Raw genomic sequence first — 6,000 nt, 5'->3', positions numbered from 1 at the left:
TTTTTTTTTTTTTTTTTTTTTTTTTTTTTGTCTAACAGAGGCCTCCTGACCTCATTTGCTAAACCCTGCCCACGATGATGAGTGGCCACACATGGATAATGAGGATTAAGGGACTATCTCATAAACATTGGTTCTGAAAAAAATGAACATTCATATGCAAAAAGTAAATCACAATCTATGCTATATCTATGCTATATCCATGATTTAGATATTTCTTTCTTTTTTTTTTTCTATACTGGGAATTAAGCTTAAGACCTTGCACTTGCCAGGCTGGGGCAGTGCTACTGAGCTAAATCCCCAGCCAAATATTTCTATTTGTTCCTTAGATTTGTTGTAGCTGAAAGAAAATACCAATCAATTGTAAGTCAAAATAGGAGAGGTGAATTTTGGCTCACAGTTTTCAGAGGATTAAGTGTCTGTCTTGTTGGCTCCATAGCAGAAAAGCATGGCTGAAGACTGTGGAGGAGAAATGATGCTCATACCATAGTAGCCACAAGAGAGAGAGAGACAGACAGACAGACAGACAGACAGAGACAGACAGAGACAGAGAGACACATAGACAGCACCAAACATCAGTATTTTAGGAAAAATTGTACATGTAAATCATAACACTCCTCCCCTCCACCCTAAGAGGCTCGAGTGCATCACTTCATTCAGTAGCAGTTAGTCCATTTCTAGGAGTGGCAAAAGTCTTAATAGTTAAATTTTTGTACACAACTTCAAGTCCAAAGTCTCACCTTGCGAATCCAGGCAAACTCTTGGCTGTGAGCTCCTGTAAAAATGAAAGTAGAATACTCCCAGTATAAAAGAAGGCAGGGTAAGCATTTCCACTCTAAAAGAGAGGAATGGGGGATAAAATGAAATTGGATTAAAGTCAACAGGACAAATATGAGGTTCCATTGATCCATGTCCAGCAGCCAGGCAGGTTGTGATGACATGTGGGTCCAAAGTACTTGGGCAACCCTGGCACTATGGACATTCCGGTTGCAGCCCACTTTTCCTTTCTCTTAGGCTGGCTCCTCTCTGTGTTCGTGAACTTCCATGTACTTGGCAACTCCAATTCCCCGGGGTCCTCATGGCGAATTTTATTTCTCCCACAGCTTCATATACCAACCTCTCATGAGCACTTGGAAGGGACTGTGACTCTGTTACACCTTTTTCTGAATTTTTTCTGAAGCCTCTCAGTCTCCCTATCTTTGACATTCTGCATGCCTCAAAAGCCAGCCCCATGTGAATAACAAAAGTGTTGCCCATCATCTTGTGCAGTAGCTAGACCCCCTTCAGACATGGCTGCAGTGGCCACTAAGGATTTGGATGGCTGAATTCAAGGTTACATTTTCCTAGGCAGCCCTGAATGAGCAGGAGTCCCAAGGACTCTCTGCTCAAAGGAAAGATTTAGTTTTAGAACTTTGATCCTATAATTTACAGAGGCTTGGTGATTTTTTATATGTCCTTAAGGCATTTTTCTTTTTGGTCCTGTACAAAGTAAATGACTTCTTTTTAATTTTAATATTTCAGCATATATTACCTCTCTTGCTCCAAGGTTGTAAAGGCCTCTTTCTGGTGAAGCACTACAGCTTCCAAATCATTCAGTTCTACCATTGCCTCATGAAAGTCACTGCACATTTTCCTGCTGGCATTCAGCAGTAAATGTGATGCAACCTAAACATTGGCTGGCCTTTTTTTTTTCCACCACCAAAATAATAACTGTTTCTCCATTACTATTAGTCTCCCACAAAATTTCAGGACATGGCCAAACTGTAGACATAGTTTGTGCCAGAGTTTAATGCATACAGTATCTAGTACAACTGCCAATCTGGCCCTTGTTACCAAATGAAACCTCCTAAGACTGACCAATGGTTTACACATTACTATGAGCTTTCTCTTTTTCTGAGTTCTTACCACGTTTGCATATCAAGCACTGCTCACAACATTCTAGGGCTTCTCTCTGCTACATCTCCAGACATTGCCACATTCCTCCTATAAACCACATCCAAAGCTTTTTAACCCCATAAACAAATTCAGTCATGGCAATGGCTCTGGCCTAACTCTAATTCTCTATGTCACTTACTTTCCTATCACTATAACTGTATACTGAACACTTGCTACTTAAAGAAGAAGCGGTTTATGTTGGATCACAAACTCAGTGGATTCAGTCCATGGTCAGCCTACTCAGAGACAGTAGTGGAATGGCATCATGGCATGGGTAAGGAAGGTGGTCATGCCATGACATTGAGAAATCAAGAGACCACAAGTGAGCCAGGGATGAGAACACAGCCTCCACATATATTCAAGTGACCCCCCCCCACTTCTATCCAGTATTCCCCTCCAATTGGGAGACAACTGGGGGATAGTTTATATATAAACTATGACATTACCATGTTAAAGAAAGGAACAAAAATTGGTAGAGTTCTATTTTAGAGTTAGATTATGAGATTGTGGCATCTAACATATTTGAATACTGTAGGGCAAGCCAACTGGTTGAGAGCTCACATAGCATTTCTTCATTTACCTTAATTATTTTCCTTTTTGCACATTAATTGAGTTTGGCATGATATTGTAAAACATGGAGACAGTGCCCGGTAATGATATCCGCAAATGCTTTATCCATTTCACTACACCCTTCCCAATCTCTAGTTATCATTATTGTGCATTCAATTCAAATGCTTATTAAGAACAGCTGAAGTTTACAAAAACTTCTTGAAACTTAAACTTTTAGATTATAGACAATAAAATCTAGAAATATCTAAAAGGAAGCCTATCAAATGTCTGAGGTACAGATACAGATAATTCTAAATTTCTATGTACATTTTCAGGTCAAAAAATTTTGATACAAATGTAGTGTATCATATTCATTGATGAGGAGCAGAATAATGAAACACTGTAAATTTCCCTAAATTGCTTTTAGCAGCAAAAATTACAAACAAGTGTGAATAATGTGTTTTGTATCCTGAATTTACCCTAGAAAACAACAGGAGAGAGAGTGAGAGTAATGAGTGAGTAGGGGGAGGGCTTCCAAACACACAGAATCAAAGTAAATGTAAACATCAAACATAAGTAGGCCCTAGGGGACAGTGAAGGCAGTTAAGGTGGTACTTGTATGTGGGTAGGTGGCAGGGCAGTGGGACTGAGGCCTACACAGGTGACCCAAGACAACATGAGTAGGAGGAAAGTTTTAAACCTCCTAGCTCTACACAGTCTGAGGCACCGCCTCATACCAGAGATGCCAATGGCCCAGGGAAAAATTAGGACAGCAAGAAAATGGAGATATTACGATTGCTTTACAGACTGTGCTAACAATCACCTGAACCCACCCCAGTGGGTAAGAGCTGGTTTTTAAACAATCCCTATTTTGACAAAGTATAAGGAATACACTAGAAATGGAATAGCAAGTATAAGAATTAATAATATGTAGTAGTATTAGATAGCCCATAACCAAAGAAGAGTTTCCTCTTCAGCCTCATGGGACTCTGGGCATCAGGTCCTTCCTTGGTCTGGAGTGAAAAGATTGAAGTTCAGAGAGGATGAAGTTCAGGATCCACCAGGAAGCAAGGATACAAACCCTAGGAGAATGGAAGGGACCTGGAGAATCATTTTCTGCTCATGCTGACCCATCCCTAGAGTGATGTCCACAGAATGCAAAGTAGTCAGGTCAGAGTTAAGTGAGAACCTTTCTCTGAGTTCCTTGGTTCAGGGAAAGAGAGCAGAGAGGATCAAGGCACACCTGAAGTTCAAGGCAAAGGGAACCATGGAGGTCCCTGGATGAGCAGTAGGGGAACAGGCACCCTTGGGGCCTCACAGAGTCACCTCCCCTCAGGCTTCCACCTCTGGGGTGACAAGGAGGATTGCAAGATGCTTGTGCAGGTCAGCAGAGGGGCAGTGTGACTCCCTGGGCACTCTCCGGATGAAGGGGGGCTTCCGTTACCTTGTCCTTCTGTCCAGAGGCCGGGGAAAGCCCTGCAGGGGTGTGCTGAAGTGCTGCGTCTCACTTCTGTCCGCTTGAGCTCAGGGAGGGCACACCTTGGCCTGCAGCGGGTCACCAGGTCAGCAGAGCCGCGCCTAGTCAGCAGAGTCCTGGACCTGCCAGCAATCAAGGTGAGGACCTTGGGTGAGCACTGAAAGGGTTTTTGTTTGAACACATAATGATTATGTTCATCGGGAGAGTTGGCACATATACATGATATGGCTTAATTCTTCTTTTTTATCCCCTTCCCCTCTTCCATCCCACTCAGAGAATCTCTTGGATCCCTTTTCTCAGAAATACAAATATAAATATGTGTGCATGAGTATATAGATAGATAGATCTATATATAAATGGGTATGTTTGTAGTATGTAATGATCACAGTCCTCACATTGACTTTGTGCTCTTTATATTTTGGGTTTCTCATCTAAAAGAAACCACATGATATTTAAGCCTGTGTGTCTCATTTACTTCACTTAGCAGTATGGTCTCAAGTTGCACCTATGTTTGTATCAATGACTCAGATTTACCCTTCTTTATGGCAGAGTAGTCCTTCATTGTGTCTATAACCCACACTTCCTTTACCCATTCTTCTGTTGGTGGACATGTAGTCCTCTTCCAAGATTTAGCTACTAAGAACTGTGCTGCTATAAACATGGGTATGCATGTGGTTGACTGTGATATGATGTCTTTAACTATTTAGGAAATATACTTAGAAGGGAAATATCTGGGTCAAATGTAATTTCTGCTGTTATTGTTTGAAGTGGTCTCCATACGTATTTCCACAGTGATTGTACCAGTTTGCACTCACACCCACAATGGAAAAAGGTTCTTATTTCCTCACAGACTCGCTAGCATTTGCTGTTATTTGATCTTTTGAAGACAGCCATTCTTTCTGGAGTGAGATGAGATCTCAGTGTTGTTTTAATTTGCATTTAATACATGGGCAGCAATGCTGAACATTTTTTCACGTTTTCATTGGCCAATTGTACTTCTTCACCTGAGAAGTGTCTATTCCCTTCAGGAGCCCAGTTTTTTCACTGGGTCTATAAATCTTGGAAGACTAATTCTTTGAATAGTTTTTCAGAGTCTAGATATTAGTCCATTGTCTGAGGAATGGCCAGCAAATAGGTCATCTCTTTCACCCTGTTGGTGGATTCCTTTGCTGTGTGGGGAGCTTTTTAGTTTGATATGGCTCCATTTGTTGATTCTTGGCATTTTGCTGTGTGTGTAACTGGGGTTGTGTTCAGAAAGTCAATATCTACCCCTATGTTTTACTTATTTTAGCTGCCAGCACTTTAACAGCTTCTGTTTTAATATTTAGATCTTTGATTAATTTTGCTTTTTTAATACATGATTATTAATATGGGTCAAGGTTCAATCCTTGGCATGTGAATAGCCAGATTTCCTGACACCATTTGTTACAGAGGCTGTCTTTCCTCCAGCAAAAGTATTTGGCGTCCTTATAAAAGATAAGCTGGTTACATGTACCCGAAATTGTTTCTGTACCAGTTAGTCAGGGTTTTGTTTTTCATTTTTTTGTTTTTGTTTTGTTTTGTTTGCCAGTACCACACTATTTTTATCATTGTAGCTTTGTAGACTAATTTAAAGACCAGGACTGTGATATCTGCTGCTTGCTCTTGTTGCCTGAGATTGGTTTTGCTCTTCTAGTTGTCTTCTGGTTGCATGTGAATTTCAGGTTTGTTTTTTCAAGATCTCCACGAGGAATGCTATAGGTATTTTGAAAGGGACTGCATTAAATCTGTATAACAGTTTTGGAATTATAGCTATTTTGGCTATATTTATTGTAACTATCTAGGAACATGGGCTAGCTTTCCCTTTTCTGATATCCTCTTTGACCTTTTTTTTAAAAAACTACTGTAGTTCTTATTGGAGAGATCTTTCACTTTCTTGTTTAGGTTAATTCCTAAATATTTAAATTTTCTTAAAAAGTATTGTCTCCTTAATTTCTTCCCTGGTGAGTTTGTTACTAATATACAGGAATGCTATTATTTCTATGTGTTGACCTTGTAAACTG

This window comes from Fukomys damarensis, unplaced genomic scaffold (genome assembly GCF_012274545.1).
Source record: "Fukomys damarensis isolate Sample0158 unplaced genomic scaffold, DMR_v1.0_HiC HiC_scaffold_39, whole genome shotgun sequence".
In the NCBI taxonomy this organism is placed as follows: domain Eukaryota; kingdom Metazoa; phylum Chordata; class Mammalia; order Rodentia; family Bathyergidae; genus Fukomys; species Fukomys damarensis.
Note: the sequence above shows the minus strand (reverse complement) of the source record.